Source organism: Argiope bruennichi, chromosome 4 (assembly GCF_947563725.1).
Source record: "Argiope bruennichi chromosome 4, qqArgBrue1.1, whole genome shotgun sequence".
Classification (NCBI taxonomy): domain Eukaryota; kingdom Metazoa; phylum Arthropoda; class Arachnida; order Araneae; family Araneidae; genus Argiope; species Argiope bruennichi.
Window position 1 is genome coordinate 78520120 of NC_079154.1, and position 16638 is coordinate 78536757.

General features: G+C 30.2%; 1 long non-coding RNA gene across 1 annotated transcript in view; it reads left to right on the plus strand.

Annotated features, from left to right (window-relative positions):
• LOC129967007 (uncharacterized) overlaps positions 1-16638 on the plus strand; it is a 73598-nt gene that overhangs the window by 53096 nt on the left and 3864 nt on the right. The window contains exons 2-3 of the long non-coding RNA XR_008784337.1: positions 3390-3609; positions 11839-11971. This is a non-coding gene — a long non-coding RNA (uncharacterized LOC129967007). The remainder of the gene's footprint in view (positions 1-3389; positions 3610-11838; positions 11972-16638) is intronic.

Below are 16638 nucleotides of genomic sequence, written 5' to 3' on the forward strand. Positions count from 1 at the left end.
TATAGGTTTTTCTCATCCGAGATGGTATCTTTGATAAAAGGATGTATCTGATACATCGCACTTTATAATATACAGTAATGAAGAAACACAATCAATAAATTTATACGAACACTGTCGATAAAGTTAAATGCAGTAATTGGGATTAGCATATGAGTCGAATTATTCACGATGCTAACTATTAAAAACTTATGATGTAAGAACTCACAATTCAACAGAATCAAAGAATATTTTTACTAAATACACTATAGGTTTTTCTCATCCGAGATGGTATCTTTGATAAAAGGATGTATCTGATACATCGCACTTTATAATATACAGTAATGAAGAAACACAATCAATAAATTTATACGAACACTGTCGATAAAGTTAAATGCAGTAATTGGGATTAGCATATGAGTCGAATTATTCACGATGCTAACTATTAAAAACTTATGATGTAAGAACTCACAATTCAACAGAATCAAAGAATATTTTCACTAAATACACTATAGGTTTTTCTCATCCGAGATGGTATCTTTGATAAAAGGATGTATCTGATACATCGCACTTTATAATTTACAGTAATAAAGAAGCACATTCAATAAATTTAAACGAACACTGACAACAAAGTTAAATGTAGTAATAGGGGTTAGCATATGAGTAGAATCCATCACTATACTAACAATTAAAAACTTATGATGTAAGAACTCACAATTTAACAGAATCAAAGTATACTTTCACTAAACGTGTCATAGGTTTTTCACATTTTAAGTTATTTTCTTTCCTTTTTCTGCCTATCTTTATTTTCTTTTTCTTTCTTCCTTTCTTTTTTTCCGTTTTTTTTCTTTTGCTTTTTATAAGCATTCCCATACTTTTTATTCTTTTCATTTAACTATTTCATCTACAACTCCAAAATAATTCATTGTGCCTGCTTCCAGAAATTATTGTGTCGGTTCGCAGGGAAGATAAAATATAACACAGCAAAAATGCAAGACAACGAACTACTGATATTTGTTAACATAAGCTATAGCATTTGTCGTGAGAATACCAAATAAATTAATTCCATAATATAAATTAATATAAAACCTCTCGAAATAATACTGAAAGTTATGACCCAATGTCTTAGACACCATTCAAAATGAATTTCTTATTTGTTGAATCTACCAATGAATTTTTTGATTGACTCTAACCATCTTGAAAGAATCCTTCAATCCCAAGAAGAAATAATATTTATTTTTTACATTTTTCCCATGGGAAACATGAAGACTGCAACGTAATCGATAACTTGATATCTGTCCTACGTTGGAGCCACATTTATCATGACCCTGATGTCAAATAATTTATTATATTACATAAAAAAAATTCAACATTTTTTAAGGAAATAAATGTTTCCAACATACTTCTATTGTTTCAACATTTTTCTATCAGATTTAATATTTATTAAATTTGTGCACCAGCTATTCTAACTGAATTTTTTCAATAGCTCCCATGAAATAATATTCTTCCTTCACATATACCTCATGAAACATGAAGACCAATCGCAACTCATTACTTGATGTCTATCTTATGTTATAACGCCACCACACGTCCATCAAAAAAGCTTCCCTTTCCATCTAGACATGGCACAATAAGCTTAGTCACCATATCGCAAGAAAGCATCTCTAAGCCACCATCAAGGCAGATGTGGATTCCTATTTACGCACTCTCTCGCACACTCAATTTCATCGATGTTACTTAAAACTGTGACGGAAAATCGAATTACAGGCCCTCTTGGCACGCGCAACTTAATGGAACCATCACAGTGGACATCTCCCAAAATATCTCACTGACATTTCCCACCAAAGTCCAAAGTCCACCCACGGGAATTCGTTCATAAAATAATTCACCTGATCGGTGGAAAATTTTCCGAACAGATTGGATGCAGCACTTTTTCCTCTAAACGCATCTGCGCGTTTGGGGTAACCCCCCTCTGAAGGCACGTGGCCTGGCACGCGTTTCATTTTCATGCCTCTTGTCATAGTACCTCCCCCAACCCCTGATAAAAACATCACGGTTTGATGGAAGGGGGATTGTGAACAGGTGGCGGGAAAACGTGAGCAAGGATTGAAATTGACTTCTATTTCGAACAGTGAAGTGATTGGTGTTAATAGAATGGTCATTATTTACCGCTTTGTGGATGTTCTGTTGTTGGTCAAGGAAAAGCAACAGCCCTTTCTGTCGCAATCTGTTCATATTTAGGGCTTGTTTTTTTTAATGCATTTGATATTCGCATTGTATTGTCGATAAACCCGTTTTCTCATTCTTATTATCAATTATATTCTAAACAGCGACAAAGTTTCCGAGCTATAAAGCAATTTTGTTTTTGTTTTTTACGATCAATGCGATTTTATTGCAGTATACGAAAATAAACATATGATTCTTTTCCAAATAAAATCTGGATTATATGAAGCATTTCAGTCAATATTTTAATGACAGGATAAAGAAAACTCCTAATTTTATTTTTTTAAAAATCGTCTTACTTTAGTTAAAAGATAAAATACATAAAAATATATTTGTGTGGTTTCTTTTAATAAGATACTTTACTAAAATATAATTTTTTTAAATACAGTTATTCATTTTTTTTTCATGCTGAATATGCTTCATCAATGAATTAAAAGTATATTTCTTAAAACAAAAGAACAAGAACAAAAAAAGCAGTGACTCATTTTTTAGTACAAAATATGCTTCGTAGATGAATCAACTAAAAGGTAACCCAAAGAGTTGAGATACGATTTTTATTAATTCATTTATTGTTTCAATTTCTTGAACATTTGACCATATAAAGGCATTTTCTTTAAAGGTGAAATTCATTCACTTTTGGCCACTGATGGCTTAGTTTCTCTCAATAAATATTAAAAATGAAAAATTCCATCTGAAAATGACTTAAATTCCTCAAACTTTATCATGCTTACAATATAGAAAATGAATTAATAGAATTTAAAATTATTTGAACGTAACAATACATTTTTATAAAAGTTCACACTAGTTTTCATAAAACAATACACTTTATTAAGATCTGTAACCCACTAAATACTCACGGTTGCAGGTGTTAAGGATATAATAGGAAGGAAATAATTTTATAAACTTTAAAAAATATATACCAAAAATTTTTTTCCAAATATTTTGTTTATATTTGAACACAGTTACGCAACCAAAAATTAATTACTATTTTATGGATTTTTTAAAATTTATTATCGGAAAACTTCATAAAAGTTTTATAACTTGCCGTTAAAAAGGGTAACTACTAACTAAGGGTAACTAACTGTAACCGAATAAAAATACAAGTTTTTGTTTTAGTTTTACTAAAATTCTGCTTTGAAGTAACATTAATTTTGTTTTTGGATGGATTGATCAAACTGAACCATTACCAGGTGATGACAATGAGGCTCTGGCACATCTGTTTCCTGTCATCAGACTTCTTCAGCACATGAAAGTGAAGACAACTGAATCCTATTGTCAGATATGGTGCGCATCAGGACCACAAATAGAACAGAACAAAAGTTGGACGGTAGATTCTTTGGTAGAATCGGAAGCAGGGAAACCACCTTGACACATTGGCTTTCAGCGGAATAGCAGGAAACTTATAACACGGTAATTAGTTTGGAATAGTAACATTCGAAAATTTTTGAATTTTTCTGCATTTTTACTTTGCGAAAGTATGTACAATATACTCCCGAGTATCCGGTTCGCAATTATCCGGTCCAGGTTCCCCCCCCCCCTCATAACTAAGTTAGGCACAACAAAATTTATACTAAAATGTAAACAGTTTATACATTTAACTTATTTTTTTAAAAAAATCTTGAAACGTGGAGTGCAATTTATAAACATATATAAACTACCAATACAGAGCCTTGTATTTTAACTCTACACGCTACCGGCAACTGCTTCTATAATTCAACCTGGCCGCGTTCACATTCTACGTGGCTTGAGATAAACGGAAAGCTTAGTACTCAGTAAGAAGCGAGAAAATACGTATTAAAATAGTGAGTTTTGGTATAAAAACTTCATCTTCTGATTTTGGTAGGCATAGAGATGAGTTCATAGAACTCCGGCCTATCCGGGTTTTTTGTTATCTGGCCTGCCCTTCCACCACATTAGGCCGGACACTCGGGAGTGTACTGTATATCTCAAAACCTTTTTTTAATTTGATTATTTAAAATATAAATGTTTCATCTTTTTTAGTTGCTGTAAAAAAATTTCCATATCAATTAAACTAATGCGGTAGCATCGATTTTTCCACATGTCTTTTTAAATTTGCATGGTATATTTTGTATTGTGCAAGGAGAAATAAAACTAAAAATGTAATTTAACCAGCACTTTTCCGCATTTTAAAAAAAATTTAATTCACGTCTTCCGGTCCATCAAACCAGATGATTCAAGCCCTCATTACTTTAAAAGATTTTTAGTCGTTCTAACCCAACTCCCACATCCCTCCTTTAGCCTTCTTGAACTCCGTTTAAAGACAATCCATTTGGATGATGAGAGGGCGAGCCCAACACAAACACCCATCAAAAAATCGTAAAACCCACCTCTTTTCCTTGACAAAATTTTACGATACCCCTCCCCCTTCTAAAAACACGAGATTAAAAGAAGAAGAACCTAGCAAAACAAAAGGGTCTCAAGCAGGCATGTCTTCCCCGCTCTGAAGTCGAACAGACGTTACAACACGGGCTCTTTATATAATCCAGTTACAGCGGCAAGTCACCGCGACCCGGGAACCCCCACGGGAACAATATGGAGTTCCAAGCTACTTCATGAAAGCGGGAACACGGGAAAAGGGGAATTTTGCGCAGAGGCAAAAGGTCCCACTTCTCCTAATTGATATCCAAAAGCAGAACACTAAATCCCCCAGAGGACATACGCAGAGCAGTTATTGCACCAGAAAACAAGCGAAGCAGTAAGTATATTATATAACCTCACGTAACTTGTGATGCGTTGAGTTAGAGTTTTAAAATAAGGGGCTTCCCCGAATTTAACGGTCTTTTCGTCCCGTGGTGGGGCGCAGTTGGGCCAGGGCTTTTAAGAAGATGGAAAGTTGCTGAGGAGAGTGGCGCAACTGAAGGAATGCAACGGTGGAAATTGGAAAGTTTATTGAATGTGGTTGGAGGGACAGTCAAATTTAATAGCTTTATTAACAACATTCATCAAGAATTTCGTTTTCTAATTGGATACATATGTTCAATGTACGCCAAACTTTTAATGTATTAAATAAAAACATTTGTGGAAATTTCTCTTGGGGCAGCAAAATCTGTAGTTTTCATTGTATGACATACAAAGCTTGGAATATTAACAATCTAATTAAAATGTTCATTTGATCATATTTGTAGTTATTCTGATTGATATAAAAGTAAACAGAATGTAAGAACATTTTAGTTAGAGTCAATTATCCAAATAAGAAGGACATTTTTGTTTCTCACAAAAAAATTTTCTTTACATTTTTTTTAAGATAAAAAAAAGAATTCAGTTTAAAATAGAATTCCAAATTATAACTGTTTCAATATTCATTGAGGATATTTTTTTAATACTTTGTATTGCAATGGACAAAACTGTACCATTTTTTATATTTTTTGAGCCTGTCTTTCTCTCTTTCTTTTTCTTTTAACTTTCCACCAGTTTTGTATTGTATAACTAATTATTTTATAATTAATGCAATATCTCAAATCATTATCCAACATCTTTGAATAAAATTCATCTATCTTTCAACTATTGAAACCTTATTTTAACAACATTCCAAATTAATTTCTTTTTCAAATTCTTATATTATTATTCTAACAAAATATGTTGCAATGTATTTTTTTTTTTTAAGTTCGATTCTGTTATTAAATAATATTCAGGTTATGTGTTAAAAATTTTTGTCTTATTTATTTATTATTTTGTTTATAATTATCTTTTAAATTTGTTTTGATCTTTTTAACAGGTGAAATAATGAAATCAGCTTTTTTGAAAGTGAACAAAAAAGTTCTTTTTTATTTTAGTATGCCAAAAACTTAGTTCATTTAAATTTCCATCTATCACTTAAAAATCCTTATACAGAGATTAAAATAAGAATCAATAAAAAAAAATATCTAGCTTAAAAACTTTGGGATTGTAAATGAAACTTCAATCCGATCTTTAAATAATAAAGATTTAATTTTGGAATCCTGATTTTAATTTTTACCTGCAGGAAAAAGTTTATAACACAAACGGCGATACAATTACGATACAATTCTTTCTAATGATTCACCATACCCATTCTAAGCTGTATTTTTCTATTTTTGAACTACAACAAGCTGCAAAGCCAAAAATTTAAAAATTTATCTCATATCTAGTTCAAATAAAATCACAAATTAGAGCCAATTGATATTAACTTGTAATGGTAACTTTTCTGGTCAAGACAGTTACTGGAGTCTCAACTGTCCCCAGAAAGCTAAAGTATTGCTCTTTGGATCTGCAAAATTTTAGTAATAGCAAGTGAGAATTTAATATACTGCGAGAGAAATTTTCCCCTTTTATGGTTTTTTAAGTTTTTGAAATTGATATTGTAATCTCTTATTGTAATTGAATCTTAGTAAATAATTGATAGAAAAGAGTATAAATTTTAAAGAAAGTAAAATTTTAAAGAAGTATAAGATTACTTCCATAAAGAATTCTTTAATTATTCTTGTTCAGTTCCCTTAAAAATAAAAAATGTTTTTAATATCACCATTTTTATAGTACAAAAAAAGTAGAAAATAATATTTTTATTAAAAATATGAATGGCAAAACAAAATCATAACAAATATGAAAAGTTACTAGAAATATTCAAAGCAAATTATATTAGTGTTCAATAACAATATGTGTGTGGGGGGATGGGGGTGCGTGCGTGTGCGTGTGTGTGTGTGTGAATAAGAATCAATATAATTATAAAAATCAATATATATATAATCTAATGATGAAAATATTAAATATATATATATATATATATATATATTGGTCTATGGAATATAGACAAAGATAACAGAATGGCGTCTTATATAAAAATTGCTTAACTTCAAATAGAGTAATTAATGCATTCTATGTTAGTCCTTACTTCATATATAGAGTGGACTAATCTTTTCCTTTGATGGCACAGTTTAGTCTAGGATGACTTCTGTGGTAAAAAATATCCATTGAACTAAACCAAACCCTATCCTCTGATGGCTTCAAAAAGCATTCGATACAACGTTCTCTACATTTTTACTCGACATTCTGAATGCTGGACAACAACGTGTAGATATTGTAACAATGTTGCTTGGTATTTTGTATTAATAAGGTGGAAGTTCCGTTTCAAGGATGGTCAGTGGCATAGTCAAGGCAAGTAGCGTACAGGATATAATATTTTTCTGCTCTCAACTGTCATCTGGGGATCAGCGAAGGTCATTGATACCCAGAATAATTTTCACCCTCCCTCTTTTCATATATTATTTCAAAAAATGGTAGTTCCCATGAAATAATATTCTTTCTTCACATAATTGCTAATTTTCAAACGTGCTAACTTTTTGTCCCTATAGCGCTATTTAAGGCATACATATGATCCAGGGCATATGTATGATAAATATGTCAATGATTATATATACATATATCGGGGAATGATTAATATGTCAATTTATCTTGAACTCTGAGACGTGATAATATTCGTCTGATTTCTTCTTGAAGCCATTTTCAGAGGTTAATTTCAGTGTTAAAGAGCTTATATCGAGGGATCAATATGGATTTCCATTTTTTTTAAAAAAAGATTATATTTCTTACAAATTATCAGAAAATTAAATATTCTCTCTAATACGAAACGTATTTCAAAATCTCATGATCTAAAAAGCCTAGAGGCAAACGATTTATACCATTTTTCATCTCACCCGATGGCTCGGAAAGCGGATAAATTGTTTAAGATCACGCGCATATGAACTGGGACGTCTTTTCAAGTCCATCCGCGTAAATCTGGAAGGCTGAGATGGTGGGGGTTGGATGTTTTAAGGTATTGCTGGTTTACGAGTGACTGTAATCTCGGAGAGAGGAGAGTCTATTGGATTGGCTTTTGGGGGAGGGGGGAAGAATATTAAAATGAGTGCTCCGGAATTTTGGTCACGCACTTAACAGATCTTGAAGAGATGGCCTTTTTAATAAGAACGATGGAAGGATAAAGATGTTGACTCCGGGACATATGATATATTGGAAGTGATGGGAATGAGAATTATGTCGCTTTATGGAAGGAGTTTAGGGTGACTTTCTTTATTGAATACTTGAAGGAAAAGCTTGGATTGCGTGTCTATGTCGTGGAATTTTCTTGTTTAATATTTCTGTGATACTTTATCTAGAGACCATTTGTTTGTGAACTGTGAGCCAAGATTTTGTATTTTAATGCATTATAAGAAAGCTTATATTGTATTTATTAATCAGGCGCATTATTTACAGTATACTAGAAGTTTTTAATAATTAAAAAAATGTAAAACTGAGTTTTTAAATATCTTATTTAAAGTTAAAAGGTTTTTTTTTCTGTCTACTCTGATATATTTCTCCAATTTTTCAATTATTTCAAACTTATTTCACTGAGTTTTCATGATAAATTGCACAATTTTTCCATATTTAAATGTCATATTTCAAGTTAAAACTTCAACTGCTTTTTTTTACATTTTATAGCTCATGCCCCTGTTATATTTCTTCTACCAATTAAGTTTCGATTTTAAAAAAAGCTGTGACATATTTAACTTCTAAAATATGACGATAAGCATTTATCCTGCCATTGCAGTTTATCTAAAACCAGCAATAACGTTAAAAAAATGGAACATTTTTAAATTTTTATAACCTGAAAGAAGGGCGGAAAACATTTAATAATATCGTATTATTATTAAAAATGAGCTATTTTACATATATTTATTTTGTTTCCGTTTTAAAAAACTTTTATTTGACTATCCTATTATCATTAAAAGTCAGTTCTTTTGCATATATTTATTTTGTTTCCTTTAATATGATTTGACTTCTTTCATATTTACAAAGAAGGAATGTTTTAAATAAATTTTTATTCACTTCTTTACATTCTAAGGTTTTGAAATTTTGTGCTCATATACATTTTGGTTGACAATATTCTATTTTAATATTTTTAGAATTTAATTCTCAATTAATCTGTTCATCCAATGAAATTTTTAAAAAAATACTAGTTGCATTATATGGTAATGAATTTCAGAAGTAATAATTTTCAACACTCTTTAATATTTATAACAATGAAATATAAATTAAAGTCTATTGCAACATTCCTCCTCGAGATAGCCAGATGGAGGATATTTTCACCTGGGTGGTCTCGCATCTGTTCATTAGCGACTACAGTGAAAGACCGCATGTGTGAATTCCTCGTCCAAGAGATATTGAGAGTACCTTCAAAGAGAAAGAGGTGTCCAAACATCTGGATGCTAAATGTTTCTTATTGTGAAAGGACTATGATAATTCCTTGTTCAAGAAAAGTCAGTTATGAAAGTTGCATCGCACAAATTACCTTCCCACGACCGACTGGGGCCGCTGAGAGAGCATATTGCTGAACCCCGATTGGCCGAAAGACAGCTCAAATGACCAATGTAAATTAAAAGGCGGAGATAGTCGCCAAAATAAAATGCGGAGATTGTTTTTTTTTTTTTTTTTTTTTTTTTTTGAGAAGAAGAGAAGAAACGAATTACAGCCAGACTGTTGGGCTACGCCCACGAATTCGAAGTCCGAGAACCAACTGAGTTTCAAGAAAACCCTTTGACTTTGACTGTTGTGTCTCCTACTACATGTGTAAACAACTATCTTTTTAACCAAGATTAGAACAAGTTGTTCTTTTGTACATATAGGGCTGTAAAATAAAGAAATGTCTGAAAATTCTGCTTCGTTATTGGATCAGTCTAGATCAAGACTATAAAGTATAAAACTGCTAAAATAAAAAATCTGCTTTTAATATAATACTTAAAGTACATTTTTAAAATTGTGTTTAATTAATTCATTAAGACCTATAATGAAAATTATGTATATTAAGTGAAAATGATATTTGTTGCATTTAAAAAGCAAGTGAACTATCTTTTTTTTTCCCTGAAAAATGTCAGTAATACTTGTATTTATGAAAAACATTTATCTACTCATTACAAAACAAACAACTTTTATCTGCAAATATGCCTGCCGGATTATGCACCTGAGTGTAATGAGACCTGAATTGTATAAAAAGTTTGAGCATTCCAATTTTTATTGTACATTTAAATCTCTCTATTGGCAAAACGTCATCTTCTGTAGGTGCGGCAGGTATCATGTTACTTAGGCATTTTATTGATATGTTCAGCTTATTCTCTTCTCTAGATTTTATACACTTTTTAGCTGTTTTAATATTTAGCAGATCTCCCCTGATATATGTATTTCGAGCCATAGTTTTTGGGTAATCAACCAGGAGTGATTTCAGTATTTAGTAGATGCCATAGCAATAGATTTTATACTCTGTGTCTTCCATTTTATTATCTTACATTTTAATATTAATTTTTATCATTTCATCAAATAGAACTACCATAATACTTAACATACATTAAATTTTCATTGTTTGATATTTTCCTGATATTTATTGCATTAATACCTAATTACATCAAACAATTCAAATCAGGAGTATTATGCTTGAAATTTACATTTTCTATCCTTTACTGAAGGATTTTTTTGTTTTAAAACATTAATTAAGAATAAAAATAGCAAGCTTTCATAAAAAATAGCTAACATATCAAAATACTAAATTAAAAACTGAATATATAAGTATATTTACTTTTAGTAAACCTAAATCGTTCAAATAAATCAAATCAGGCGTTTATGTTGGGAGTTTGCCTCATTTATTCTTTATTGTTTTTATAGTATAAAAAGAGAATAAAGAATAGATAATACAAATATGTCTCAAAACCAAATTTAAAACTAAATAGGTAAGCTTATTTAGTTTTAATAAACCCAATAACACCAAACGACTAAAATCAGACGTTCCGTATTGAGAGTTAGTTTACTAGGTTACTAAATTCAAAGTTGAATGTCAGCATATTTAACTTTAGTAAACTGAAATGAATCAAATAATTCAAACCAGGTGTGTTATTTTGGAGGTTTACCTCATTTATTCTTTAATAGGGCTTCTTTATATTATTAAACATGAATAAATAATAGATGATGCAAATATGTCTCATAACTAAATTAAAAACTAAATAGATCTGCTTATTTAGCTTTAGTAAACCCAAAAACACCAAAAGACCCAAATCAGAAATCTATGTTGAGAGTTATATCATTTGCTCTTTATTGAAGTTTACTGAATTATAAAACATCAATAAAGCTTAAATGATGCAACTATTCAATAATTATATTTCAATACAAAATTAAAAACTAAATATGTCTCGATACTGAATCTCAAGGTTAAATACTAATTGCAACTACTGAATTTGTCTCAAAAATCGTAGTGATACTAATATACATAATAATTCTGAGCATTTCATATTTTTTTCTTTTATTAATCTGATTTATCGCCATTTAATGAGCATCATTTTAATGTAAAACATCCAGCAATAATTTTTAATTATCTGGATGGTACGTTTCGATTGGATAATTTGCTCAGTACGTTTTTTGCATTAAAAAAAATGAAGCTTAAGCAATGTAATCTTCAAAATAGCGCCATTTAGACTGATAATGTTCTTATTCACATGCTTATTCTCCACAGGTTGTTTTTCTACATAGAAAAAAAATTTATTGGCCCTCACGATTATGATATCAGATTTTGATCTAAATCCTATTAAGACAGTATTCACAAACCGCCATTTTAAATATTATATTCTTTATAACCATCAATTTCAGTCACTGCAGTCATCTCTTGCCGTGATGATTCCATCCTATTCCACTTCTCTGCCGATTTCAATCTCCATCTGAAAAAAAAAGAAGAAAAAAACAAATCAAATCTAACAGAACCATCTTCAGCAGCAAATTATAGGTATGAATCTTTTCTTAACTAGAAAATTAATATTTGCGTCTGAGAAGAAAGGAAATCATTTTGATTGTTCCACGAACAATGAGATTACCATTTAATTCAATCTCAAAATCATCGTTAATGTCATGGTTACTAACAAATCATATATTTGCCGTTGAAGGCAGATGTTCGAATTGAAAAATACTAAGTTCAGCATTGGATTGCCAAGGGTGTGCTGGACGAAAAGCCCATCGAATTACGAGGTTTAATGTTTAGATAATATGATTATTAAAAATTGAACGTCCTGACATTCTACGCCTTTCTTGCTTAATGATGATGACCAATTGATAACCGTTTTCACTATTTGAAGAGCAGCAGGATATGACAATGGATTTGAAGCGCAGATGTCTATTGTTTGGAATGTAATTATATCTATTGTTAGTTCAGTGATAAACTTGTTATTAAGAATTTTGTTTTTAAATAAATGTCTTGTGTGCTAGTTATCCTTTAATTGAATAATGGATTCGCTTAAAGCGTAAAGATAAAAAAACCAAGCTCGGTTTCCAAAATCGCCTTTGAAAACTTAATCCAAATTGGACGTCTCATTTATATAATTGTTTCATCAAACGACATTTCCAATCATTTTTAAGAACAGCACCTTCTGCGAGCAGCTGTTTGCCCACTTATATATTGTATTATTTCTCTGGTGCAAACAAATTTTGTAGATTCACTTAGTTTTGAACGACATCTTATAATACCAAATCAAAATATTAATTTAAATTATACTTGTGCAATAAATGGGAAACCTAATTGGTCAGCTATACTAGCAAAGTGACAGAGAAAAGTTGCAGAAATCGGTCCAGGTATTGAGGCTGAAAGTCCTGTCAATTTTATTCAGAGTTAACTTTAAGAAAATGTAAATCGATAAAGGAAAATCACCCATTGATGACGACATATCTAAGGTTATAACGTTCTTATAAATAAAAATTTGCGAAATCTATTCTGTGGTTAAAGTTTGTCAAATATTTTTCTTATTTAGTGGTTTTTAAAGTGACCACTTATAAATGGTTCTTATAAGTAGTTATTTGTGCAATGTGACCACTTATAAGTGGTTCTTATAAGTAGTGATTTGTGCAATGTGACCACTTATAAGTGGTTCTTATAAGTAGTGATTTGTGCAATAAAATATTGTTTTTAATATTCTTCACTTCTAAATTCCCTCAAGTAGGAAAGACAATTGACAACTGATTATGCATCCAAGACTTTTTCAGCTTTCAAATAAAATCAAAATCTACGAAGTCCGACCAGTAGTTGAGATGGTCGTCTGATTCTTTGATGTTGCTACTAATTATAAATTTATAAATTATTACTTTTTATTGTCATCCAAGGAGGAAAAGAAATGCGTGTATATTATGTTCTTGGTTTAAATTAAAACATACTACTTTCATGACCATTTCAAGACTTTAGAGTTTGCTTTTCCAAATGTCATGATATTTCAATACCAATGCTTTTGTCTTTTCGTAAGAAAAGCATGTAATAATTCTCATATGTTATATTTTGCATAAAAAGACCAAGAATTCTATAAAACGCCATAATATGCCTGATATTTCATGCACTGCCAGTAATAACACACTTACTCCCTTCATGAAATGCAATGAGATAGCGTAGATGCAAAAATAATTCATAAAATTGCTAATAAAGTCTATTCAGACTCACATAATACAGATCAAGTGCACTATTCCAGTTTTATTTTCACATCTATTGCACATCATTCAGGAGGGAAAAAAGCACGACATCAAAGCATGGAATATGACAAAGTCCTATTAAATATTAGATGAAATTTAGATGAGATGTTCAATGATGTTTACGATGTGACTATGATTTTCCTGAATTTTTTTATTAAATTTTAATTTTTATGAAAGTAAGCTAAACTGTTTAGGAAACAAAAGAAGAATTCCAAAATGCATAATTTTAAGTTATTGAAGTAGCTTTTTGAAAGACTAATCCAGACTTTTACGACCAGTTGGCGTGTAGACAATGTTGGTGGCATTTGGCTTCAATTAAATCTTTTAGACATAAATTCATATACGTAATTCCCTCAACAAACTATATTTAAGCATCAAATTATTCTAGACTTTATAGTCATGCTCTTTCAGTAGTCTTACATATATTTTGTTCATGTTATACATGAACTTTCCTAATGGAAATCAGTATAACATCGAAGAGCTAATGAAATCATAACTGTCCAGTTCAATTATTACCAATTTTTGTGATGCTACAAGCTCTTTTTTGATACCTAAGAAAATAATACAAATATTAAACAGAATCTTTTTTCCTTAGATTTTAGAAATGGAAAAATTGGAATGAAAATGGTCAGAATTTCGACAATTTAATCTATTGTTAAAACATAAGCAACAAAAATATTTTAAAAAATTGCCGAAATTCAGCAAAAATTTGCACGACCATTAAGTTGGTATCATTTGAAGGACAATTTTTTAAATTTTGAAACAGTGTCAAAATAATTTTTATGCAATAATATTTTTGGGAATTACCGAGGAAAAACAGCAAAACTTTTGCTCCGAGATCCAAATTTCCATTCTCCAAATTATACAAGTAATAAATTTTGTATCTCTAGTCAAATGATCTCGCACATGGTCACATTCCTCATTAGAAGAGAAAATGCATATTCGAGAAATGTGTGAAGACATATCACTGATTTATTGCTCATAAAAATAACGTAATACATGTCACTGAAATGAACAAATAGACGTATTATCCGGATGTCAGAGATTTCTTGAAAGCCCTTTCTTCAATGGAAAATTATTCCACGGCTTAACCAAGAGAAGAAGAAGCAGGTATCTATTTTTTTAGCAAGAAAAATAAAAGAAATTCAGAAAGAAATCTTTTATAATAAATTTGCGCAATTCAACTTTAGTTCACTTTTTTTTTAAAGAAGTGTTATTTCATATGTATTAAAAACTTAATCTGTTAATGAAAAAAGGAATCAAAATGCTTAGGAATATCTTTAAGAAAATATTAAAAAAACTTGCCAATTATTCATCAATTTCAATTTTATCTTTTCGACTTACAGGCATTTATATTTGTTTTTGTTTTTTTAATTGACAAAAGTATATCCGGCGCTTTTAAGGCGTCGTACATATATATATATATATATATATGAAAAACTGTTTTCTTATGTAAATGTTCTAATTAATATAATAATTACTTTGTTTATATAAAGCAAATATTAATGTTTCTTTTTTCTCGCCTTCTATTTAAGGTATTCCTATATAACATTCTAAACTTTTGTTTGTTGATAGAAAACAATAATTTGATTTTTTAATCTTAGTTTTCTTTTGGTGAAAATCTAATGTTATAAAAAAATATGCAATTGAAATTTAGAAGCTTTAAATCACAAGTTATTGTCTATATGTATATAGTCTTTTATAGAACAGTTGGATATAAATATCATAGATATAACGTCCCCAAACATTTTCATATACAATAAATGTGAGATAAAAGAACCAGAAATATTTAATATATATTTCCTATGTATAACTTTTGAACCGAATCATCAGAATAAAGGTAATAAAATAAACTATTAACTTTTTATTTTTCTATAATGAAAAAAACAAAAACATTATCCATTTCGAATATTTTAACTCAAAATTGTCTTTAAAACTAATCATTATTAACAAGTGACGTAGCTAGGCTTATTTTCGTCTGAAGCATAGCCTTCCCTGCCATATATCTCATTTAGATTTAATAAATAAAATTAATGCATTAATAATTTGCTTCGTGACATTTCTCAAGACTGACAATTAGATAATCTTCAATATGGTAGGAAAATCTTAAAATCTTCATTAAAATACATGAGAAAGGACAAAAAACGAGAGCGCAATTCGCGAGCGAGAAATTTGTATCGAATGTCAAGAAAGAAAGATACAAATCATCCTTTTAATGTGCAGATGACGTATATAAATTATCGACTTTGGGCACATGATACTTCTATCGTGTTTTCAATCTGCGACTTCGCTTCAGTTTACGATTTCATTCAGTACCACACACTTCGGCCACCTAATCAAAAACTCCCTTTTATTATGAGCATTCAATGCAATAACGTACTCGTTAATCTCGAAGCGTTTCAGTATCATTTCATCATTTGCTAGACATATTTTTATAATTAATGAAAAAAATTTTTCTTAGTTAAATTGGGGCTCATAAATCCGTTTCAGAAAGAATGTGTCTGAAAAAAAATTCATTGCTCCGAGGATGAAATGGATACCAATAAGTTTGGTTTTTATAAAAAAAAGTTCGAAAATCTTTTTCTTAAGATAAATGATTTTTTTTTAAAAAATGACTTTTTGTTCTTTTCGTAATAAAGGCAAATGTTGTTTTGGCATAACCTTTCCTCCTCTATTCATCATATTTCGATTTAATGAGTGAAATTTTGATATTTAGTATTCATGAACTCTCTTTTACCTCGGGTAAAATTGCAACAGTTATTGGCGCCTGGGACATAATATTTATTTTTTTAACCCTCTGTTTCATTAGTTAATCTCTCAATAGCGTAAAATAAATAAAAATATTGCTATGGCAGCATCCCTCTCATATTGACGCCAAGGAACTCTGAACCCTTCTTATCCATTCTAATGACACCAGTGCCATGACTGGCAACTATATTCTAGTAA